This window comes from Podarcis vaucheri (assembly GCF_965113315.1).
Source record: "Podarcis vaucheri genome assembly, chromosome: Z".
In the NCBI taxonomy this organism is placed as follows: domain Eukaryota; kingdom Metazoa; phylum Chordata; class Lepidosauria; order Squamata; family Lacertidae; genus Podarcis; species Podarcis vaucheri.
Window position 1 is genome coordinate 9,822,226 of NC_138758.1, and position 26,244 is coordinate 9,848,469.

Consider the following 26,244-nt stretch of genomic DNA (forward strand, 5'->3'; position numbering starts at 1 on the left):
AGGCTTGCAGTGCATATGGATAAGCATGGCCATTTTGCCCATGCCCATTTTGCCCATTAAGTCTCTGGTCAGCTGGGAGGCATGGGGCATTCTTGGCATGACAGCATAGTCTGGCAGGTTCCTGGCAGGGCCCCCTGGTTGCTTAGCTCTCTGAGGCCCGGGGCAAGTGTAATTGGTTTCTCCCCTAGCCTGCATGGTCCGGAGGCAGCCAGTGAAAGCTCTTAAGCACTGGTGATAGTGTCTCGGTAGCTGCCATGTTTTGCACCAGATGGAACCTCTGCACCAGGTCCAAGGGCAGCCCCACATAGCAGTGCATTGAAACAATTGAATCTTGAAATTATCAAGCTTGAATCACCATTCCTGGGAACTGGGCTGTACAAAATGCTTAATATTGATGGCATGGAAGTTGAAAAATTCTTCTTGCCACAAGTGAGTGGAAACAGAACGTGCTTAAATTAGCACAACGTGAGTGAATACTCTGCTATAGACATGAGTCTGCCTGAGCATTTTCAAAGAAATGTGTGGAAATCCCCGAGTATATATATAATTAGGGGATTAGGATTCTATTAGTATCACTCTCCCTCACTCCCTCCCTCTTTTTCTCTCTCTCACACACATGGATAAAGATCTTCAGTTTGACTAATATTATGATTTTATTGTTTGGAGAAAGGCAGGGGGTTGGGTTATTTTTGGTTTCACATCATTTCCATGTATTGCTTAATACCAAAGTAGGACTATGCCTTAATAGGAAGACTACACACACACACACACACACACACACACACACACACACACACACACGTACACACACACACACACACACACACACACTCCTTTTAAGTCATCTTCCTAGTAATTGCCTTCTCTGTTGTCATTGTTGAATCCTCCCCAACTCTCTACCAGTAGCAGGATGAAAAAGCACACCTTGATTGTACCCTGGATGGCTCTCTGTCCTCTATCAGGATTGCTGATAGATGGTGGATTCAATGAGGCCAGAATCCAATTTGATTTATTGCCGTTAAACTGCAGGGGCCTTCTGGATTTGGACTGCTGTTCTAGGAAAGTGGGCATTCCCTGTGTAAAATGATATTGCCAGCGACTGACATTTTGATTGTCTCTTAGCACTTGGGATCATAGAACAAATCTCAGTGGGTGATCGTAGGAAAATCTCTGCTTTCTATAAAAATAAAGTCACAGTCCTTTGTGTGCAAATTAAATTCTGTGCTGGGATACTCATAAGAAAGGGGATGCACACATATAAGATAAAGCTCCGTAGAATCTGGAAGAGGGCAAGGTTCAGTGATGGAGGCTTGAAGGTTTGAATCCATATTCATCCTCCTAAGCATAAAACTGCACTTGCCCTCAGTGAAGTGTTACGTTACCATGTGTTAAATTTTGTGCTGGCATTTCTGGCCTGGTGGCTGGTCTTGTGAATGTGTCAGGACATGTCAATATGAGGCCCAGTGCGACAGAGTGGTTAGTCTAGGATTGAGGAGCCAGTCACTGTTATGTACTGAAGTTCTCACCCTGGGCCAGCAGGGGGATACTGTAGTTATGCAAATAAGGTATCGAAAGTGACGTTCAGTGATTGGATAGTTTTAGAAAATTGTTACAGTTACGTTGTACTGGAGCTCTATATAAGCAGGCTGACTGAACCCTTCAGTTCAGTGCTGTTCTGGCCTGTGAATAAACAAGAGCTGTTTGAAGAATCACTGTGTCGTCTGATATGTTCACCCACAACTTAACAGTCACTCCCTCAGCTGAATCCACTTCATAGGATTTTGGGTGTTAAATGGGGTGTTTGGAAACAGAATCATGTCCTTAACTTAGGTTTTACTAAATGCAAAAAGCGTTGATGCTTGAGCCTGCATAGAATCTGGCACACATGCATCCTGTCTGCCTGGTTGTCATTTCGAAACGGAAATGCTTCCTTGTAAAATGATCCCCATCTATTGCAATAGCACCATGACGATCCCATCATTCTTCCAAAAAAAATTCTAGCCAGTGATCACATGGACTGAGAGTGGCATAATGAGCTTATTAATTCTGAATAATACATGGTTTTGAAAGCTTCTGTCTAAAATGAGATGAGCTCTTTTATAGCGATGACCTAGCAGTACAATAAACCAAGAGAATTTATGGGGAATACTTTAACAGACAGAACGGTGGCTTGACCCATGAATAAATCAATTTGTTTGAATCAACTTGCAGGCTGGGGTGGGGTGGGGACAAAATCTGCAATGAGCTGAAAGTTTACAAGGTAGCATATTGGATAAATGTGTAGAAGGCAACAGCTGCTTCTTCAGACTTCAGGGTTTACAGCCGTGCTGCCTTTTTGTGGAATATGGAATCCAGTTCAGACTTAATGCCAAACAATAATTTGCCAGGGTATCTTGAATAATGCTATCATCTGAGCCCACCAAATCAGGACCTGAAACCATAGTTTGTTTGAGGCTTGTCTGCAAATCACAGTTTCAGCTAACTGTAGTTTGGCACTAAGCTGAACCAACAAAACCATGGTTTGAGATGCTCTTCCAGCTGTTCTAGGTTACTGAGATTCATAGCGAAGTCAGTGAAGAGAGAGACTGCATAAACCATGCTTTACTTGGAACACAAATTATGGTTTGGAGTTCTACATGTAGAAAGTTTTCCCATAGTTTCCCCTTCAATATAAGCTGCTGCTTCAGGCTTGGTCACTCTTTGCAAGCAACTGTTAGTTAGAGTAGTCATATAGGTTGTGGCCATTTGAAGCCCAACCTGCCCCCCTGTGACTGCTGTTCACTTCCATGGACCTCAGCCTCACCTGGACTTTGCACACTTATTTATTACATTCATAATTTTGTGATTCCTCCCATGAGTTCAAGGTATTCATGTCCCAACTCAATAAAATAAAATAAAATAAAATAAAAAAATACTATTCTGAGAGATAAATAATACTCCAAGATAACACAACCAGCATAAAACACACCTAAAATGTAAATCCATATATAACAGTGCAGGATAACATCCTAGGATAACATCCCAGTGGCTGGTGAGGACACACTCACACCCACAAATATAGTTTGCATTTCTCTGACGTTTAGGTCATCTTGGGGACCGTCCTTAAAAGTAGCACCTCCTGACTCCAGACTGCAGTTACACATTTGAACTTTTTGAGTCCTAAATCTGTATATACGTGACTGGGAATTGTGTCTCACTCTCTTCCTGATTAATGAAAGAAGTAATAATACCAAGGTGTTCAAAATGAATCTGTTTCCTTTGGGTTTCTAAGGTGACATGTCAGTTTCTCCTTTATTGCTAAATCCCGAAGTTTGGGGCACCAGTTCTAGATATTTGGAACTGCAAGCCTTTTCCCATTGCTGCACCATCATTTAATTTGTTGCCACAAGCATAAACCTAATCAAGTCTTTAGAAGGTGCTTCTACATTACCATCAAAAGATACAGATAATAAGCATGGGCTGCAGCCTTTAACCATGTTCCCTCTGCTAATTCTATCCTTACACCGGCCCTGTGAGTTAGGCTATGACAGAGGAAGAGAGAGCGACAAGCCCAAAGTCACACAGTAAGATTTGTGGCTAAGGAGGGATTTATGTGTGTATCTCCCTGATCCCAGTCCAACATTCCACTACGCCCTTCCCTCTAACAACGGGAGTTGTACTTCAACAATATCTGGAGAGCCACAAGTTCCCTGTTCTGCATTATCTGGATGAACTAATTACTGGCAAATCAATGTTTTGGGCAGTGTTCAGCAGCAGTCCTAATAAAGGCTATATTCTAGCAGAGCCAAAAGACACAGGTTGATGATAGCATGTTGGCAAGCTGTGCCCTCTGAGACTCATGCCTTGCTTTTCAGTGTCTGGTGGGTATCTGTTATTCTTTTGGGGGGGGTGTCCTCCGTTTAAGTCATTGGCTGAGTGTCAATGAAAACAGTTTGTTCCATTGCCTTTAGCTTCTTGGTTGCCAGTTCCAAAGAGATGCTTGGCTTGCTGCTTTCAACTGCTGCGGCATCTTGCTTGGATGAATGCGCTGGTGCTTTTCCTAAGCATATTTAAAAAACAAAACACTTCAAGAAACAAAACAATGTCTAAGTAATAATTGCTGAAAGCATTGCAGTGTTGATGGAAGGACAAGAGCCAAATTTGAAGGGCAGAAATATGTAAGCAACAACATCAAGAGAGATATTTCTTGCTGTTGTGGGTTGTATATCTTCACTTTATTGGACTGGCAGTGATGTCAGCCAGATGACTGTGTCCCTCTGTGAACTGAGAGCAAATCCCATAAAGAGAAGGGAATGTAAGAGAACAGTTATTAAAATTTGGTCCAGTAAGGTTTTGGTTGTGTGTGTGCTTTGGAAAAAATCCCGCAGTGAAGTCTTGTGGCACCTTAAATACTTAACAGATTTATTGTGAGATAAGCTTATTTGGTGCCACCTGGTATTTTATGAATTTTGTAGTTGACTTGGCATGAGGAAAAGTGTGTGTGTGTATATCTGTGTGTTTTTAACAAGGTGTCACATTTTTGAACTGCAATCAGTTTCAGAACTTGCTCTACCAAGTTAAACTGGGTGCACTTGCAGAAATTTAAACAATCCTAAAGAAAGGGGAAAAAACACATTTTACATCCAGGCAGTTTAAATGAATGTAGAAGTTCTATAGCCACCAATTTATATATTATGTAAATTGAGTAAATTGTCTGAGGTCTCTTTCCTTGCATAATCTAGATCTCATCTGCACCACACATTTAAAGCAGTATCGTACCACTTTAAACAGCCATGGCATCTCCCTAAGAACCCCGGGAACTGTAGCTGGTTGAAGATGCTGAGCATTGTTAGGAGACTCCCTATTCCCCTCACTGAACCACAGTTTCCAGAGCAGTTCCCCCTTTTTTGGGAAACTGTCAGTTTCCTCCTCTCTAGTCTCACTGTTGTCCCTTGCAGAACTCAGTAGGGAGGAGAATGGTGCAAAACGTGAATTAGTTGGCTCTGCCTGTTGTTGAGTTTGGCTCCAGCTACTGTTTGGGCTCCCTGTTTTCTGCCCTACCAGCCACAGCCACACAAGACCCAATGATCAATAAGCTCCACCCACCTGTGGGGTGTGTGGTGGTGGAGATAAGGATCTTGCCTGGTGACTGGATCTGGTTCCCCACACCATTTTAGATGGCTTCGTAAACACTGTGCCGTTTGCGCAGTGTTATTTGTTTGCTGGCAGCTGTTAACAGCCTGGCAATGGCAATGACTGAGAGTTACTGCTATTCCTTCCAGGTGGGTTATACATTTTGTAAGGAAGTGGTTTTCTTATTTATTTATTTTTTAAAAACCATTAAACAAAGCTTGCTTAAGTGAGAGTTTGGGCCTGTTGCCATTTATGAAACCACAGGGCTCAGTCCATCAAAACTTAATGGATGTGTTGAAGGAGTCTGCCTAGCTGAATTCTGAGTATCATTAAATAAGATGAAATGCTATAATCTGGTATGCCAGGCAGCCCCCCAGAATTACACTTATGCATGTTAACTTTCCAAGTGACGCTGCAAAGTAAAGAACTCTTAATTGGATTGTCTCGCGCTGGCAGCCAATGCATGCTCATCTGTTATAATGAAGACTTTGTGTTCTGAGAAATGTTTTCTCCTAGGACTGGAAAGTAGTTAGGCTTTTGGGACAGGCAAGGGTGTTGCCATTACCATGGTTAAAATGAGTTTTAAAATATCCTTCCCCACCCCTACCCCTTTTTTTCTTTTTTTAGAGTTCTACACCCAGTTTTATAACCAATGATCTGGAATGGCTTGAACAAAGATTTCCCAAACTTCTGATAGATGAGAACCAAACTAAATGACACACGGGAGATTTAGAAATGCTCTCTCTGCTTACAGCCCTGCCCCTCTGAACCTCAAACTAAATGTTAATAATTTACAGCCCACTGACCAGAAATAAAAAGTTATAGGATGCAAAATACAGAGGGGAGGGGAAGGGGGGGACCTCAGAAAGCAATAATAGATTAATGGAAACAGTGATAATTTTTGCAACTTACCTGTTAAAAAACCAGAGCTCTCCAATAAAACGATCAGAGACTCTGAAGACGGGCCTGGGATGGTCTGTTTAATGGAGTATTATCACAGTTTCTCTGCCTCTCTCATCACCCCAGGATAAAAAAATCCAGTTTTTTTTTAAAGTGCTGCTGATTCCATCTCTCTGTTATTACAAGGACAGTCTTGTTTGCATGATTTTTTGGTAAAGATATGCCCTATAAACTTTTTGAGGGAAAACCTGCAGAGCGGGTGGGGACCCACTTTCCTGTATCTGGTACAGTGGTGCCTCGCAAGACGAAAAGAATCCGTTCTGTGATTCTCTTCGTCTAGCGGTTTTTTCGTCTTGCGAAGCAAGCCCATTGAAGGATTAGCGGATTAGCGCTATTAGCGGCTTTTAGCGGCTTGTCGGATCAGCTGATAAGCGGCTTAGTGGCTTAGAAAAAGGGGGGGAGGAAAAAAACCCCACAGGAACTCGCAATACATTTTCGTCTTGCGAAGCAAGCCCATAGGAGATTTGTTTTGCGAAGCACCTCCAAAACAGAAAACTCTTTCGTCTAGCAGGTTTTCCGTCTTGCGAGGCATTCGTCTTGCGGGGCACCACTGTAATAGATAGTCAGTTCAAATCAAGCAGCCTATTCTGAAAACCAGGAACTGGCAAACCTGGAGGGATGCTTTTTTGTTTGGTTTTCAGTTGAAAAGCCGTTGCGTGGAGCTCCTTGTTTCAGAGGACTGCCATGAGCTGCATATCCTCCTTTCCCGCTTATCTTCTGTTCAAAGTCACCATCTCCAGGTTGCTTTTCACTCTGCAGGGGAAAAGACACAGGGATCCTGTTTCAGGACAGTTTTGAGTTGGGGAAAGAGGTGCAAAAAGCACCCTCAGCTCTGCAGCATCTCTGCAAGAGGAATAATGTAATGACAGAGTTGTACCTGGTGCAGAGATAGCATCAGAATCACCTGCCTTCTACACCTCCAACACAGGCAAAAGTAGATCTGTGGAACTTGCAGAGAAGCAGCAGAAAACACTCTTCCATTCTTAATAGCACACAGCTTTGGCTGAGCAAATATAACTGAGCGAAGCTATGGAATTAGCAGACTTAGGAGTCCTTGTTAGCACAGGTGTCTTTAGAAGCACCTTCATCCTTGCCAGCTTTATTTGAGTTTGTTGGCTTTATCTCACCATCTTCTTATTCAAGAGAAAAAATTGGGCACAATTTTTTGTGCACAAGGAGAAATCATTGCTGAAGCTTGTTGCTTGTTTGTCTCTTCCTCCAGCTTCATCTGCCTTGTTGGCTATTGATTCTTTTGAAGAGAGTTTGCATCGAAAGCAAGATATCATTACATTATAGGATGGGGTGAGAGGTTGGTTGGTTTAGACGTTACCTTTGGGTCCCCTCTGTAGTTTTATACCTGTAAAATGTTGAAGGAACTGTTCAAGTGGTCAAACCCGTCTCTTGGGCTTCATACACACTAACCTGTCTGTAGCACCAAAATGTAGTTTTTCCTCAACCCAGAATCGTTCATCCACAAGGTTGTGTGTGGTTACTTGATATGTCTCTGATTACGTTTCCCATACGTTTCCCTCCCTGCCCAGGTGAATGAAGAAAGAAGTGGTAATTGCAGTCTTGAGGTGTGCCCTCCCACATCATTGGGCAGGTGTAGGTACACGTGTTTTCAAACAGAGATGGTACAGCCAGTGCTACTTTTCTAGAAAAAGAGGAGCCGGAGCTCACTGTGAACTTCTCCCTTCTTCTCTTAGAATGGCAATAGTGCCCACCTGACAGGTGCCGTCGCTGAGCTCTGATGAGCTCCGGCTGAGGGAAAATACCCTGAGTACAGGGCAATGCAGAATTAATTGGCAGTGCGCATTTATTTTTATAATGCAACTAGTTTTTCTTGCTGCACTTTTCAGGGGCAAAAAATATGCAGTAAACCTCGTGTGTGGACTACATAGAAAAAAGCAAGTACTCAGTCTCCAATGATTAGGTTATCCATGTCTTTTCCTCCCTACATACAGCCCAGGTGAATGAAGAAGAAAGTCATGACTGTAGTTGAAGATACACCCCTACATTGCTAAGACAGCCTAAATCTGTTTTTGCTTGTTTTTTTTCATGGTCATATGGTAGGGCAGTGGTTTTCAACCAGTGTGCCGGGGTGCCTTGAAAAATGGTCAGGGGTGCCACGGGCAAATTATCCTCCATCTCTCTCCTTTTCTTTCCCTCCCTCCTCTGATGCCCTCTTGTGTCTCTGCTTTCCAAAGGCTTGCACAACTATTTGTTGCAGCAGCACCGGCTATAAGCTCCCCAGGCGATTGATGCCTCTGGGGCTGGCCAGAGGGTGCTGGTTGCCAGGAGATGGGTAAGCAAGCAAGCAAGCAACCAAGCAGAAGAGGGAGCCCAGCCAGCTAGTCCTCCAGCCCTTGCTGTTGGGAATGGACAGACAAGTGGGAGGCCAGGCAGGCAGGCACTGCACTGGCCTTTCTTGTGCTTGCTGTGTGCAAGGCCTGCCTGGCAGCTGAGTGCCTGGTGCTGAAGGGGAGACAGTCTGCCATGCAGGCCCGGCAGTGCCCGCTGTTGCCACTGCTGCCTCCCAAGGTAAGGTGCTGGCCTCACAGTCATCTTTGGCCAGTCTCTGTTGGGCCACTAAGGCTGGGGCATTTTCTTCCCAGGCCGCTGTGGGGCAGTGTGAGGAGGCACCTCTCTTTGGGGCAGGGGTGGTGGCAGCGGTTGCCTAGAGGACTCCCAAGGAGAGGGGAGAGGAGGCTGGGGGAACTCTAAAAGGGTGGGTGGGAGGCTGCCAGCTCTGTAGGCAAGGGGTGATATAACTAGGCTCCAGAGTCCCACAGGACTGCCTCCTCACATTGAGTGCAGAAAGAATGTAGGGAGCCGTAGACTCAAAAGGTTTGAAAACCTCTGCTGTAGGGTAAAGGAGAATCAATATGCAGCGAGCTTTTATTTTAGGCATGAAGCCAATTTCTCAAGAAGCACTTTTCAGGGGCAAAAAAGTATGCAATAGATCTTGGTTATATGTGGATTACATGGAAAAAACAAGCACTTGATCCCATTTGAGTCTAGAAAAAAAATGTTGTGTAAATGCAGCCTTTGTTAAGTTAATGGATGTAGCTAAGCCTATCATGTACCTCTTTGAGGGACTAAAAAGAGTTGACCGAGAAAAACTGTGTTGTCATAGAGACTACTTGCTTGAGATGCTTCCAGAAGAAAGGAGAAAGGCCTCTCTGCCACCTTCCATGGCAAGAGGCGATGCAGTCCTATAAGGTGTAGCAGAGTCAGCCAAGGATCAGTCTGGTGTAAATGCTTGCAGGAGTTCAGCAAGAGGACGTGCACCAGTTGGAAGCAAAGCAGTATGTCTAGCCCAAACCTTTTGCAGGTGCAAATGGCATTGAAAGCCAGATTGCATGTAACCACCTTTATACCATCAGGAGCATAAGTCAAGATGTTGGCATCTGTCTGTCTTGGGAGGCAATGGAAGAGAGGGTGTCTTCAGGGGTGAAGTCAAACTGTTGGAAGGTTACAGTGCCTGTTATGCCTGTGGAGACCAATACGGGAGAGACATGTTTTGCTGCAGCTGGGGCAGATGAAGGTGTGTGGCTGTGTTGCTGCAGATGCACCATGGCGTTTCTCCTCTCTGTGTTCCTCCCAGCAGTCATTTCTCCTCTGTTGTGGATACACAACCTGCCTTGTCTTCAGGCACTGTGGTTGTCTTGCAAGGGATTCCCACACAGCGGGGTTAATGTTGCCAGCCTTCATATGTTTGAAGATGAGTGCACAATGCAAATGGCGTCTGAAGGAGCCCAGAGAGGCTTGACCTGCTTTCTGTGCTGAAACCAAAGCTATAACTTTGGGGACCCCTAGAAACCCAGTAGAGAAGCAGGGTCTGCTGGAGCATTAATGCCATGAGCCATCTTACACTCAGTCTGCATATGTGTGTAAGTAAAACCATATATCGCCAATGACACAGTAGTCTCCGGTAACCTGCATTCCAAGGAAACCCAACCTCAGGTCTGTGCAGGCACCTCAAAAGTATCTCACTGCTTGGAGATTGGAGTGCATGCAAGAGTGACATTCCTTGATTCAATCCAGCTTTCCTTGCTTCAAAACACAGCTCCAAGCACATGAGAACCCTTCTCTTCCAAGGAACATTAATCCATGACTGGCAGAAAAGGCTTAACAGGCAGCCTAAGATTCTGGGTAGACTGTTTATGTGCAGGGAAAGTAGGGGGTGGGCAGTTTTCTTATTTAATGGTTGTTGCCACTTCAAAAAAGAAAAAAGAAAAAAAAGAGGATGCTTAAGAGCAAGGGAAGGATACAGCTTTCCCAGCAAACTTTGCTTCTCTTCTTCACTGGACAATAAGAACCTTGGCGGAAGATTGAGTTACTGTACTCAGAAAGGGAAACCAGAATCAAAGCCGGGGGCTTACTCTGCATGACTGACTGGCTGATCCCTAAAAAGGATTCCATTCTCAGTTCCTGAAGGTATGTTCCCAAGCTCAGCTTCTCATGTGAGCTTGGAAACAAGCTGGAGGTAAAGTGAGTTAGACTGGGCTTTCCCACTTGCAGAGTGAGATAGAGAGAAGCTCTTGCTAACCTGGTCTCATAACTTGGTCTGTTACAGACTGTTTTATCCCATGCTTCAAATGTGGAGAATACTGTCTGTCCTGCCCTTGCATGTTAGTCTAACAAAGTCACTGGCATGTGAAAAACTTTATTGACTCCTCTGCCCACCCTGTGCCTGCACTTTATTCACTTGTAACTACAGTACTAATATGCTTACAGAATGCATATATTGTTTTTCAGTGCTGTGCTATCAAAGTAGGATGTAATTAAATCAATTACATACAAACAATTTAGAATCAATATATAAATAGCAAAAACCCCTAAAGCCTGCTTTAAAAAAACTCTTACACAACAAAAATAAGCAAGACCAGTTGTAGATGATGAATACGAGAAGCGGTGCAAACTCACAAATGCAGAAGGGCACAGAATGAAATTCACTTGTTTGCAAAACACCAGTACATCTTTTCAAACCATCTTCCCAAAGGCTGACTGAATGCATGGAGGAGGAGCAAGATTGCGGCTAATGAACGCATCTGAATTCCACTTGGTGAGGAACAAGAAGAGGAGAGACCAATTGTACTTGAGTCCTGCATCTGGTTGGCCATTATGAGAACGGGATGGTCGGCTAGATGGGTTTTTGTTCTAACTCAGAAGCCAAACTCTTCCAGTGTTCATAAAAGTCTCACCCACAATTTCCACACATTTTTAGACCTTATGCTGAATGCAACGTGGGCTATATCTACCCACAGGAGAAAAAATGCTATAAATAAGTCAGAAGTTAAATCATTATAATAAAAGGAGGAAAACGCTATGAAAAATAGCGAAGAATTTCTTTTGCTCTCCAGCGCCATCTGTATGTTTATACTGCATTCAAAACACTGTTTTTTTTACTAATGTAGGTGAGTTCATGGTCAGATGGTAGGATCATCTGACCTTCTGCTCCATGTATTGAATGTATGAATGGGGAGAAGATCTGTAAAAGGCTATTTAACAAGGATATAAGTGAACACTCTAGAGCTCAAGGGGTAGAATAAAAAAGGTCCTGCTTCCTGTGGTGGCCAGTCTTTCTTCCAAATTAGTTTGGTGGTAGTGGTGGTGGTGAGTAAATGTATACACCACCCAATGCCAAAATAAGTCTCTAAGTCAGGCACCCCCAAACTCGGCCCTCCAGCTGTTTTGGGACTACAATTCCCATCATCCCTGACCACTGGTCCTGTTAGCTAGGGATGATGGGAGTTGTAGTCCCAAAGCAGCTGGAGTTTGGGGGTGCCTGCTCTAAGTGGCTTACATGTGAATAAAAATCAATTGTAATGTATAAAAACCAAGCATTAAAATCAACACATCCAGAATTAAAACATGAAATAAAATCACATTAAAATGTCAGTGTTCAAATATGTATAAATAAGATACACACCAGAAGAAGCTCCAGTCAGTTTCCTCTTTCTTCATCTTACAGAACACAGCAGGAAGGAGGATGGAGACAAAACTAGCAGGAGCTTGTTCCACCTCTCATTGGCCTCTCTGCCTCCCACCCTACCAGTCTCAATGAGCACCAGCCATCACTGATGCTAATTGGGGTTTTCTCTCTCTTCAATTTGCAAGTTATTTTATTACAAATTATGCTTTTGGGTGTTCCCAGTTTAAATAACTCGAGTTTCAGTTTCACCCTTCTCTAACTCTCAGAGAGAAAGTCCAAGACATGTCACTCAAGAAGAAGAAGAAGAGTTTGGATTTGATATCCCGCCTTTCACTCCCCTTCAGGAGTCTCAAAGCGGCTAACAATCTCCTTTCCCTTCCTCCCCCACAACAAACACTCTGTGAGGTGAGTGGGGCTGAGAGACTTCAAAGAAGTGTGACTGGCCCAAGGTCACCCAGCAGCTGCATGTGGAGGAGCGGAGACGCGAACCCGGTTCCCCAGATCACGAGTCTACCGCTCTTAACCACTACACCACACTGGCTCTCAAGCTAATGAATTGCATCAAAATACAAATACAGGTTTGTTTGTTTGTTTGTTTGTTTCTTTCTTTCTTTTTTAAAAAAAGGTAATACAGTCACCTGGCACAGAACTTTAAGGAGTTCAGAAAGAAGTAGACCACGCCACTTAACACCAGACCCCATTATTACTACTTACTCAACACTGCAATGCTTGATTGGTAGCTAAGCTCCCAGGAAATATATTAGTTTTGCCTTATACAGTGGTGCCTCGCAAGACGAAATGAATCCGTTCTGTGATTCTCTTCGTCTAGCGGTTTTTTCGTCTTGCGAAGCAAGCCCATTGACAGATTAGCAGATTAGCGCTACAGTATTAGCTTAGAAAAAAGGGGGGAAGGAAGAAAAAAAACCAGCAGGAACTCGCAAGACATTGTCATCTTGCGAAGCAAGAACATAGGAAATTTGTTTTGCGAAGCACCTCCAAAACGGAAAACTCTTTCGTCTAGCGAGTTTTCTGTCTTGCGAGGCATTCGTCTTGCGGGGCACCACTGTAGTCATTCAAGTTTTAGTTTATTTTAGTAAGCGACACGTCATGCTAGGCTTTCAGAAACCTGTACGCAAACACATGTAATGTGTACAGATTTTCACCCAAAGCTGCCACAGACATTGAGCATGGTAAGATCTGTCAGAAGAAGAGGCAAGGCCAGGCATAGGCAAGCTCAGCCCTCCAGATGGTTTGGGACTACAATTCCCATCATCCCTGACCACTGGTCTTGTTAGCTAGGGATCATGGGAGTTGTAGTCCCAAAACATCTGGAGGGCCGAGTTTGCCTATGCCTGGGCAAGGCATCTGATCACCTTCAGAAGATGATTTGTCTTCAGCAGGATGAGAAGACAAGGGACAAGCCTTTCTTCTGCGCTTTCCTATCCCACTGCATCCTGGCTCCTCAGGGACCTTGGTCTCCTCCTTCAAATGCTTTGGGGACTGTTGTGAAGAACTCCCCCATTCCTTTTTGCTATGGCGGTCCTGGCCTCACACACACACACACACACACACACACACTGGATTGCCACCAGCATATTTACTTTCCAACTTTCTGTGGAGCAGGAGAGGAACCCCCACCAGCGTTTCGGGAACACAGCACTTTCCATGGAGCCCTGGCAGCCACCACTTTGTTACTGTCCACATTCACACCCACTGCTGATCCTTGCAACACATGAAGCAAGACATCTGAAATTAGGCTGTGTAGATCTTTCATGTGTGAAGCACATGTGCAGCAGCAGCAGTAGTCAAGCTATGTGTGTGTGTCACTGGCATGGCTCTTGACACTTATTGTAATATGAGAAACAGATATCAGAAAGGCAACACAGGGCCCCTGAATACTTAACCCATCTCTCACTTGCAGGAAATTCTTCTGTCCTACCTAATGACCCAAAAGCTTCTCATTCCCAGCCATGGAGATACATTGGGTTGTGTGTGTGTGAGCAAATGCTCTAGAAGGCTTTGACCACTAGTAATGGCTTGGGTGGGAAAAGCTGCCATTGCCTTCTGCCCTAATAAGCCATCACCTACCACTTTCTGGTAGCTAAGGCAGGAATGTGGGACGTGGGTGGCCACAGAGACTAGGACTTGCCGATCAGAAGGTCGGCGGTTTGAATCCCCATGGCGGGGTGAGCTCCCATTGCTCGGTCCCTGCTCCTGCCCACCTAGCAGTTCGAAAGCACATCAAAGGGCAAGTAGATAAATAGGTACCGCTCAGGCGGGAAGGTAAACGGCGTTTCCGTGCGCTGCTCTGGTTCGCCAGAAGCGGCTTGGTCATGCTGGCCACATGACCCGGAAGCTGTATGCCGGCTCCCTCAGCCAATAAAGGAAGATGAGCACCGCAACCCCAGAATTGGTCATGACTGGACCTAATGGTCAGGGGTCCCTTTACCTTTGAGGCAGGAATGTTGGGGGTTTTCATTTGCTGAATGACCTTCTGCCATCTGCAAGGGAGTTGTCAGGGAATGAGGTCTTCCACCAGCATGCTGTGCAGGTGCCAAGGCTCAAATCTGCAAGCAGCTCCTCGGAGAGGAATCCCAAGTGATGTGTGAGACTGTGGCTGCTGACTGGTGCATACTGGGACTTGAAGGGCCAGAAGACAGGGAGCCCCCTGGTAGGTGGACCAATGGCAGGCGGAACGGGCTCATTCTAGTTTTGCCCCCGTTGTGCTCCCTGCTGTGTTCTACAGGGGCAAAACAGAGACTAAGGAGGAGGAGGAAACTGACAGTAAAGGGCTGCCCCCTTTTTAAAAATAATAATCCATATTCTTTATTTGTTTCCATCGTTTTCCAAAACTGGTACAAAAATGAAAATAGTGAAGAGGAGGGGAATGCAGTCGTGGGGATTTTTGACGTCGCCACCAGACATAATCAGCAGGATAGCTGCTTGCTTGAAGAGTCCTGCAGATCAGACATGACCCTCCCCCCTTTTAAAAAGAACCCCACACAGTCACCCTCTCATCCCCACCCTCTCCCACCCATCCACCCACCTGCTTCATAAAAAGTCAAAGAGTTTGACACAAAACAAGCTTTGGTCGCTAGCAGTAAACATGGGAGTTAACGTTCGTTTTGTCTCCTAGTACGCAATAATGGAGCCACGCAAGAAGTCGTCGTCATCCCCCCACCCTTCCCACCCCCAATATATTCAGTGCTCCCTATTCCACAGTGACCCTGAGTGCTGACTTGGTGCTGACTGCAATGCACACTGCTTGCCCTAATTCATAGTGTCCATCACTGTCTAAAATGGTAATGATATTGCCAATTCCAAGCAGGGATTTATTTGCAAGACCAAGCTGATGAGTTTTAGAAACCATCTTGTCATTTAAAAAAAGGCCTGGGAGACTGACCTAAAGAATTTCCAAAACAATTCTGCAAACTAGTGGGTGGAAGAAGCTGCAATCAACGCCTCCCCCCCCCCAGAACATTGTTCCTCTTGGCTTGCAGATAAATCACTGTTATTTTAGAAGTCCAATTCTCTCATTGGTTGTAGGAAGATAGGGGAAATTCCCCCCCTTAACCAGCTTTCATGTGGGAAAGTGGCAAGGTGCAAAGAGGGTGCCTCCCTCTATGCCCCTCTGGTGCAAATGCCCACCACATGCTTTGGCTATTTCCCACACCCTCAAGTTTGTGAACAATCATCAAAAAGGAAAACTGGAAATAAGCCAGAAAGATTTACATAAGATATTTACACATACTAAATATCTAAGAAGGGAATAGGGGGGAAACAATGCTACTGTATTTTATTTTATTTTTAAGACGGATGCAAAACTAGAAGGGGTAGCATTTTAATCTTTGGACACACTCTGGGGAAGCATCCCTTTTCTTCTGGCAACAATATAAACCAATGCATTTGCCCCCATTGACACAAGGCACGTTAACCTGAGGCAGCCTTCCTTGGTGGCCTTGGAGAGGAAGCCGAACCCAATCCGCACATTGAACCACTTACAGATCCCGGCACCATGCAGGAGCGGCTGGCTCTCCTCGTCTGGCCAGGGCGCAGCCACCTGCAAACTGCTGGTTAGAAACAGACCTTATTCTGCACCCACCGGTGGAATTGGTGGACTCTGGCTGGAGCAGCCTCCCCTCCTCTCTCCCTTGGGGTGGTTTTAAGGAAGAAACAGGCAGATGGGGTGTGACTAAGCACAGACTGAGGTTGGTGAGGCAGTGCCCCACTTGTAAACCTGGAATTTAACCTTTGCACCTGTTGTATAGTCAGAAAGATGGGCGACAGACACAGCCCTTTATTACAGTAGTTAGCACTCAAACTCCTGAGCTATGGAATCTCTCCCTTAGATTCCCTAAAACTAGATCAAATCACTGCTCAAAGACTGATCCGCCAAAGACTGGATGACATCGATTTACAGCGAAATTATATGCTGGGGGGAGGTGTTTGTTCGCCCCAGAACATTGGTATCACTTTAACTTACTGCGTTCCATCATACCTCTCCTCCCTTTCGACTGTTGCCCATAGGCTGGCCTTCACCAAAGCGAGGTTTAACGTTTTTCCCTCCAATGTCCTGAGACATAGATTCTCAAAGGGCCAAGCCTCCGCCATGTGCGAATGTGATAAGGAGACGCCGGAGTCGCTTCAGCACATTATGTTCACTTGCCCCTTATTCAAGGTGCCACGGGCAAATTTGTTGGGATCAATCATACAGAAACTAGAGGGTACCCCACCAAAATTCCACCTTGCCCAAATCTTGCAGGATAAGGATACCCATACGACCCTGAAAGTGGCTAGGTTCCTGGTCGCTGTCCTTACCCAAAAGCGTTGCCAAGGAGCACCACAAGCTAATTAAGGCGTAGTATGCCATTCCATCTTATAGTATTTTATTGTTATAGTAGTGTTTTAGCGGCTGTTTTTTCCCACGTGCACAAGCTGTTATTTATGTCTTGTTTTTATCTGTATGGGCCTATGGCCGTAATAAATTATTATTATTATTATTATTATTATTATTATTATTATTATTATTATTATATTACAGTAGTTAGCACTGCTCTGAGTCTCTGAACAACAGGGAAGCTGGCTGCCTTATATAATGCTCAGTAACTTGTAACAGTAACGATTTCCAATTAACTACCCAATAGGTGAAAACAACTCTCAATCCTTCATTTGCATACTAGTGGCCCAAAGTGAGAACTGCAGCCAGTCTGAATACATAACAGCACCAAAGAAGAGAACTGCAGGCTGTGCTCATAGGCCAGAGTGGCTCAGGTGTTACCCCCCAGGGGCTGCCATTTTTTTTTCCCTGTGGTGACCATCATCTGCCCCTCAGCCCTGCAAGTTCCTTGTCAAAATAGGGCATTCTGGGGCATTAAGATAGCAGCTGCTACCTTGATGGAGCTTTGAAGAGCTCCATTAAGCCCCCCCAAAAAAAAACATTTCCCACAACCTCTGGAATTAGCAAAGGGTGGGGTTGCTCCCACTGATTCTTACACCATGCTCCCCAACCCAATTTGGATGGAATGTTTGGTTTTCCAAATTTTAGCCAGCTCTATACTTAACTGCATTGGAGTTGGACCTGACAGCAAGCAGTATGAAAAGCACCGGTGATTCATCTTGTCACCAAAACCTCTTGGATGAGGAGGTAAATAGAGAACTGTCCATCACTACTTCTTCCCAGTTTCACCTGCTTCTCCAATGTTTCTGTTCATGCCTGTGAAGCTTCTCCATCAGCCCGCAGCATCACTGATGACGGACTGGTGTCTTTGACATCCTTCTGCACTGCAATCATAAAGGACTTTTAAACTTAAAGAGCTTCTCCATACGCAGTGGAGGCTTGGTCCATTTGGGCAAATGAGGCACTGCCCCCAACAAACTCAGTCAGCCTCCACCTCTCTTCCTCCTGACTTACAGCCAGTTCAGGGGTGATAGCATTTGCTACTTCTTCTTTAGTCTCAGTGTTGCCCTTGCAGAACTCAGGCAAGAGGAAGATGGGAGCAAAACCAGAACAGCCTCTCTCTGTTGTAAGTATCTGGATCGGCCTGCTGTCAGCTCTGGCTCTGCATACTCTTAGCCTCCCTGCATTCAGCCCCACTGGCCCCAAATAGGCACCAGCCACCACGGGCAATGGGTTAACTTCCATTACTGCTTCATAAGGCATATTTTCCAGGTGCTCAGCATTACCCAATACTTATGCCTCCCTTGATCCCAGAACTGATCCAAAAGGGAATGAGAAGCACGTGGAACATGCATCCCAGTACTACTCTGGGATGGCTTTGTGCTAAAATTAAAGACCTCTGTCTGGTTTGCATAATTCTTGGACTCAACAGAGCAAAATGGCTTCATTTTGTTTGTGTTGGGTTCCTGCCATCCTAAATAGTGTTGCCTTGGCCTCCCAGTTATTCCCAAGTGGGGAAAAGTCCTTTAAAATACAAACATACACAAAAAGGTGCTTAAATGTTTTGGACGGATGGATTAGGAATGGATTTCTATGCGAAATGAGCCACTTTGGTGGTTTATGCTCCACCACAGATGCTGTTAGTGGTTTAGGCAGCTTTAGAGGCATGTATTAATTTGGAATTGTATCCCACTATTTCCCACTCTTAATTGTTTTAACTGCTTTTATGTATGTAATCTTTGTAGATGTAAATTGCTTTGGAATGCCTCATAGGAAGCAATTTTTCAATGAAAAAATTATTATTATTATTAACAGAGCAGATGGATGGTGTATATTAATATATATCAGTGATGGCTGATGGATTATTCTTATTGTTAATGTGAGCTGACAATATTTATTCTTATGTTTTGTGTATTATTATTTTTTGTATAAATTTCAAGAGGACTTTGTTTGACTGATTCATGGATCTATTAGCATATCCATCCCTGATTTTTACAGATCTAATTTATTGAGTTGTTCTGAAGATAAAAATGGTTATTACAAATATTTGTAATAGAGATGGGATGGGATGCACAGATGGGGTGTAACTGTGGTGGATTATCTTCTTTGCATGCAAAAGACCTCTTCTTTCAATCCACGTAGGATTGGAAGACACCCCTTTCTGAAACTGTTAAATAGTGGGAAAGATGGACAAAGGACACAACTGTGTTGGATTCACAGCTCTTTATTACAGCAGTTAGAACTGCTCATGGAGTCAGACTGACTGCAGCCTAGCTGGCTGCTTTAAGTAACTTGTAACAGTAACAACTCCCAACTAGCTAACCAATCAGTGAGTGACAGTTCTCAATCCTTCATTTGCATACTGGTGGCCCTGAGTGAGAACTACAGCTAATCTTAATACAGTGGTACCTCTGGATACGAACAGGATCTGTTCCGGAGCCCCGTTCGCATCCAGAAGTGAACGCAACCCGCGTGTGTGCATCTGTGTGGGTCACAATTCGCCACTTCTGTGCATGCACATGATGTCATTTTGACCATCTGCGCATGTGCGAGCAGCGAAACCCAGAAGTAAAGCACTTCATTACTTCCGGGTCGCTGCGGAGCGCAACCCGAAAGCGCTCAACCTGAAGCACTTCAAACCAAGGTATGACTGTACATAACAGAAACCCTGACGTGTCTAGACAGCACAGGCAACTCCCCCTGCTTTCGTTGGGGTTATGTTGTGGGCCTCTGCATGCATAAGTAAAATGAGCACCATCTAAAGCCTCTAAACACCTGTCTTTTTTAGCTGCTCTCCATGCTCTTTGGTTCAGATGGCCAGAAAGGACAGGGAACAATGTGTCTGAGCAATACAGCTTCCTGCCCAACAGCTGCCACAGTTGTGAGAGCTCCCACATGCCATTTTGGAGCCCATAAGTGTTTTTTTAAAAAGGAATTTAAACCCTTACTTCTTGAATTTTGGCTCGCTGAGATCCTCTTCAGGCTCTGGGGAGGGTCTCCTTACGAATCACGAGCACTTTTCAGCTCTCTCCCACCACTTCTGTGTTTGAATGCATTCATTTATTTATTTTGTGCCACGGTGCATGAGTTGATTCCGCTCAAGTGGGGTGTTGCCAGTACTAAGCTGGATGGACCAATGTTCTCAGGATCAGGCCGCTTCCTATGTTCTGTATAAAGGATGGTTGTAGCTTTCCGTTCAGCGGCAAAGGAAAACCTATAAATAATCCGATTTTTATGAGGACTCCTCAGAATTGTTATGAATACTTCTGCAAATGAAATAATATGCAAATCTATTATAAAATGTCAAAATAGGTCCTTCTGTCCTTTTGGCAAAGCTCAGCATATAATAAAAAAGGCCTATTTTGACTGACAGCTGATTAGAAAACCACAGTTCCTTTTTCAGATTTTATGGCTGTCAAAATAATACAAAACTGGAGATTGGAAAAATCTGGTTGACAGGAGAATAGCCAGAAATTAGTAGCAGAGATGTGCTGGCTCACTCATCTGAGTCCAGCCTGGTGTTTGAGGTGATGCAGCTGTCTCCAATTTCCTTTGCTGGAATGTCATAATGTCACAAATCCAGCTGAAAACTGAGCAGGACTTACTACTTTCTGCAGGGGTTTGGAAAATTGTCTTGGTGGAGCAGGAAAGATGGGTGATAGCTTGGTTAAGCTAGACAGAAGCTGGACTGCAGACAATATTAGAAGTGGGTTGCTAATTCATTTAATTGGTTGTTAATTTGGGGAAGAGGGACATGGGTGGCGCTGTGGGTTAAACCACAGAGCCTAGGACTTGCCGATCAGAAGGTCGGCGGTTTGAATCCCTGCGATGGGGTGAGCTCCTGTTGCTCGGTCCCTGCTCCTGCCAACCTAGCAGTTCAAAAGCACGTCAAAGTGCAAGTAGATAAATAGGTACCACTCCAGCAGGAAGGTAAACGGCGTTTCTGTGCACTGCTCTGGTTCGCCAGAAGCAGCTTAGTCATGCTGGCCACATGACCCGGAAGCTGTACGCTCCCTCGGCCAATAAAGCGAGATGAGCACAGCAACCCCAGAGTCAGTCATGACTGGACCTAATGGTCAGGGGTCCCTTTACCTTTTTTTTAATTTGGGGAAAACAGGTAGAGCATTTGTTTTGCAAGCAGAAGGTCTCTGGTTCAATCCCCAATATTGCCAGGTGCGAATGTCCTTCTGAAACACTGGAGAGCTGCTTCCAGTTAGTGTAGATAATAATGAGCTGGATGGACTAATAGTCTGACTCTGTATATGGCAGCTTCCCATGATCCCAGTCCTCAGTGGTTCATCTGAACATCATGCTTTTGCCAAATATTGGCAATGCATCTGTAACGGGAAAATCTAGGTGTGAGGCTGCTCAGTCACCCAGCTGGTCGGGCAGAGACCACAGGTCCCTACAGAATAAAGGAAGGAGTCCAGCCACCAACAAATAGCTGTAGACCAAAGCTTATTGCGCAACAGGTTCAAGGAGGAATTTTGAGCCCTGAGGATAGGGTGGCAATGACTTTTAAAAGTTTCCCACCATATCCCAGAATACAGTTTGTTTCGCATCATTGATACATTATTGCCACATCACTGACATGTCACAAAAGGGGAGGGGTAGACAGGGGTTACACTAGTTTAACCTTGGCAAATAAGTCCAAACCAGTCCTTGGTACAAGATTAGCATAAGCAGACATGTCAGGGCAAGACCCAGGTATAAGATTAGCATAGGCAAACACCTCTGAAGTCCCACCACCCAAAGTACAATAGAACTTCCTTTGCATGTCTGGACCCCTTGGCAGGCCTGGTGATGGGATTAGGCTTCCCTTGGAGAACAGTGAGCCCAGCAATTGTCACCTCTGGGCATTTCCTGGGGTAGTAGGTGTGTATACAGGGAAAGAGTCCCTTTTCCAAGGGCAAAATGGTGTTGGAACGGAGGAACTTGGCAAAGGGGTTGATTTTATATGATTCATAAAGCTAGGTATATCCCCTGAGCTGTCAAGTTGAAAGGATACATTCAGGCATAATATTTGTAACTGTTAACAACTTTAAAGATGTGCCCCCCCCCCCCGTAATTTCCGTAACACATCTTTACTATTTGTCTGCTTATATATAATATCTAATGAGTTCAAGGCATGATATGTAACAGCCATACAAGGGTTATGTGGCTGCCCTTGAGAGCAGCAGCCCCACATCTCCTCCCCACATATTCTTCATAACATCTAGTAAAAAAAGACACATGGCATGAGTTCCCTGCCCACTCAAGGAGCTGCCAGAGACATGTGAAAGTCTCAGCGCAATGATGCCACACAGTGTTTTCTTCTGCTGGCTCATACCAGGGAGAACCAAGGGCTAGGAGAAGTGGATCTGTTGCGGGCCTGGAGCCAGCACCTGACATGATCAGGCAGGTGCCAAGACCCATGAACATAGGAGAGGTCACCGGGAGCTGATTCTGGTTATCAATCTCCTCCCCCTCCCCCCTTTTAAAAACCTTTTTACCAGGGCAATGTGTATGCCACAGAGAAACGTGCTGGCTGAAAATACAGCTGCCTCCCATCTCCATCTCCCCCAAATGCCTCTGGAGCCAACCACATCAGTGGCCTGAGGCCATATAGGGAAAAGGAAGTTCCACTCAGGGCTGCTTTGCTTCTTACTATAAAGGGACCCTTGCTCACCACTGGGCGGCGGGGGGGGGCATGGCTACCAGCCTAGCAATGCCTTGTTTGTCCCTAGAGATCCCAAAGATGCTGGTGCCTCTTCCTATGTCTTCAGTTATAGATGTCACACTTGTGGTTCCAAGGGATTTGAGAAGATACTGGTTTTGGTCCAAGAGGCAGCTGTGTTCGATCAAGATAACCTTAGGTTTTACACCAAATGCATGTGACTTTTCCTAGAGGGAGCTGTTCCGGTTGAGATGGCCCAACCCTGAAATGGGTGGGTTCCCAATGGAAATCTCCTGCAAGGAAAGGGGTTATTTGCCTGAATTTAAGTATATTAAACTTGCATAGCAGTGATGAGCTGAAGTTTCTCGTGTGTGTGTGTGTGTGTGTGTGTGTGTGTGTGTGTGTGTTGAATCTAACTTCTGTTGGGCAAACCCTCTGGGAAAACAGTTCTAAAAACTTCTTAGCCAGTTCCAAACTTACGTTGCCCCACCCCCTTCTCTTTCCCTTCCAGTTATCATCTGGCAGTGGTAACTAGGAATACTCACAACATCCCCTGCCCCTGAATGCCTTCAGTGCTGTTCTAGTAGAACCACAAGCACACAGACGTTGGGAAATGCAATCTTCCCAGGGCACGCGAGTGCTCACTCTGATCAACAGTCGCCCTGGGAATTACATGTTCCAAGGCTCCTTGCATGTTGCATGTTGTAATGTGAATGCTCAGGAACAATGAGCCCTGGGGCATGTGGTCTCTGAGGGCTCATCCAGATTTCTGCTCGTCCTGCCACTTCCCCCGGGGAAATGTAATGTAATAAGAGTAGCTGCAGTTCTCACTCAGGTCCACCAGTATGCAGATGAAGGACTGAGAACTGCAGCTCACTGATTGGTTAGCTAGTTGGGAGTTGTTATTGTTACAAGTTACTTAGTATTATATAAAGCAGCCATATACATATGCAAGTCTGTCTGTCTCCAGGAGCAGTTCTAACTGCTGTGATAAAGAGTTGTGAATCTAACAGAGCTGTGTCCTTCATCCATCATTCCCTCTATTTAACAGGAAACCCCTTCCTTAAGGCTGAATCAGAGCAAGCATCAATCGGATTTCCCCCAGATTGACGCTTGCTCCAATTCCGTGCTACAGAGCAGTTTTCCCAAAGGAAGTGGCAGGGACAAGTGGGAAACTGCTTGATCCCATGCCTTCTAGGCACGGGAGAAGCAGAAGTGTGGATAAGCCTTAAGATTCCTGTTGCAAATACTAAGCCAGGCATAGACAAACTCCAGCCCTCCAGATGTTTGGGACTACAGTTCCCATCATCCCTAGCTAACAGGACCAGTGTCAGGGATGATGAGAATTGTAGTTCCAAACATCTGGAGGGCTGCAGTTTGCCTATGCCTGTACTAAGCTCTTAGAAGCCCTATAAAACAACATTCCCAAGTGTCCCTGGCAATAAGATGTTACCAGTGCAACACTGAAGACACCAGAGAAAGAAAGACTCATTCCCTGTATGGGGCAGCTGCATATTCCTGCATTGCAGGGGTTGAACTAGATGGCCCTCGGGGTCCTTTCCAACTCTATGATTCTGTAATCCTTTGATTCCAAATTCTAAGTGCAAGAACTTTTTTTGGGTGGGGGAGGGAGGGAATGCTGCAAGATTTGCAACACAGCTGAGTAGGAAAAATTCATATGTTGAGAAATGTAACTGTGAACTCAGGTGACAGCATCATTTCTAACCTTTAACACTTTCAGAGTTCAGAAAATTACATTCCCTTTCATTGTCTGCAGCCTCTGCAGGTCTGCCTGCCCTATCAATCCATCATGAGGCACATAAGACACATTGTGGTGTTCCTGGGCAAGGCTGCCTTAAGTTATGCAGCAGAAGGATTTTCTAGTCCTTGCTTCTAGAGAGCTTCTGCCAGTTGGGGGGTACCCAGCAGTGGGCAAGATCCACCAGCAACCTGACTTAGGGCTCATGCAGTCTTGTTGCTTTCTCCCAGGGAAACACAATATTTACCGCTGAATCAGAGCAAACGTCAATGGGGTTTTCTCCCATATTGTTACGAAGGTTTCTTGTCACCCGCAATCTCTGCCAAGCAGCAAGAAGATTCCAGGGGTTCCATGCACTCAACCAGGGTTGTCGTTTCCATTGGGGAAACTGAGTCACAGTGGAGGCTAGTTCCTTTAAGAAATATGGGGCTTATTTTAAACCTATTTGCACCTAAAGTCTTCAGTAGAGGGAGTGCAGAACATTATACCCCAATAATCTCTCTCATTGTCCCTCTCATAGCTTCAGCAAGCTTGGCTCCAGAGCTGCAGTCAGTCATGGCACCTGGTCTCTCGGTGCAGCCTTTCCAGCTAGAGCTACTTTTGCCCACTTCCTTCTCCTTGTACTCAGAACATCTTTAGATTTCAAAAAGGACATCTGTTTTTGTGACATCATGACCCCTGTCACCTTGGCAACCTCCCAGATCTCCTGGTTTTGTCCACTCCTCAGAATGGTAGCTTTCTGCAATGCCAAATGCCCTTTTAATGGCCCAGTGTTTCTCAATGGCTTTGCACTTAGCTAGCCTGGCCAGGCTGGTTTGCATAAACTAACCCAGGAATTCCTAGTCTGGCACAGTTCTGCAGCTTGCATCCCCCCCCACATGTGCCAAATGTTATCTAAATACTAAAAGGTAAAGTTAAATGTACCCCTGACCATTAGGTCCAGTCGCAGACGACTCTGGGGTTGCGGTGCTCATCTTGCTCTATAGGCTGAGGGAGCCAGCGTTTGTCTGCAGACAGCTTCTGGGTCATGTGGCCAGCATGACTAAGCCGCTTCTGGCGAAACAGAGCAGATCACAGAAACACCGTTTACCTTCCCACTGGAGTGGTACCTATTTATCAACTTGCATTTGACGTGCTTTTGAACTGCTAGGTTGGCAGGAGCAGGGACCAAGCAACGGGAGCTCACCCCGTCACGGGGATTCACACCGCCGACCTTCTGATCGGCAAGCCCTAGGCTCTGTGATTTAGACTGCTGTTTATTAATTTCAATTTTTCATTAACAGACTCTGGTACTCTAGATCTATGGCATTACCAGCTTCTTACAGAAGACCAGAAACCGTCACTGATTGCTGGTTTGAAGATAAGCTTGCTGAAGTTATGGGAGGGGCAACAAGAGACACTATTGGGGCATAATGTTCTGCACCCCCTCCATGGAGGACTTCAGGTGTTAAATATGTGTAAAATAAACCCTATATTTCTTAAAGACATTAGATTTTGCTGTGCCTTGATTTTCCCAGTCGAAACACAACCCTGGGTGAATGCATGGAACCCCTGGAATCTTGCTACTGCTTGCCAGAGATTGCAGGTGGTGCAGAACATTCATAACCACATGGTCATTCCAGACTCTCATTTGAGCAGAATTTATAGAGAGTGTTGTCAGTGCCAAATGGATTGCTGTAGCAAACCTTCATCGTTATGTCAGCTTCTTGCGAATGCTCCTTGTATGCTGCCTTCAGTCATTCTGATGGTGATGAATGGCATGTGATCCCATGAATTTAATGGTTGCCTCTCAAGTGACATGTACTTCCTCAGTGCCTGTTCGTGTTTCACTTCAGCGCTATGTACTAGGAAATCCCACATGCCAGTCTCACTTTTCTCAGTGTCCATTGACAGATTGCAGTGTTTGAATAAGAAAGAGCATT

General features: G+C 45.1%; 1 protein-coding gene and 1 long non-coding RNA gene across 3 annotated transcripts in view; one reads left to right on the forward strand and one right to left on the reverse strand.

Moving 5' to 3' along the window:
• The window catches only part of GPR50 (G protein-coupled receptor 50), a gene marked incomplete at its 5' end in the record, with an annotated part of 75,235 nt that overhangs the window by 40,855 nt on the left and 8,136 nt on the right, over positions 1-26,244 (forward strand). The gene's annotated exons all lie outside the window — the stretch shown is intronic.
• LOC309523492 overlaps positions 2,425-26,244 on the reverse strand; it is a 109,759-nt gene continuing 85,939 nt past the window's right edge. Inside the window, exons 4-5 of the long non-coding RNA XR_014215406.1 lie at positions 6,683-6,825; positions 2,425-4,039 (exon numbers count right to left, since the gene is read on the reverse strand). This is a non-coding gene — a long non-coding RNA (uncharacterized lncRNA). The remainder of the gene's footprint in view (positions 4,040-6,682; positions 6,826-26,244) is intronic.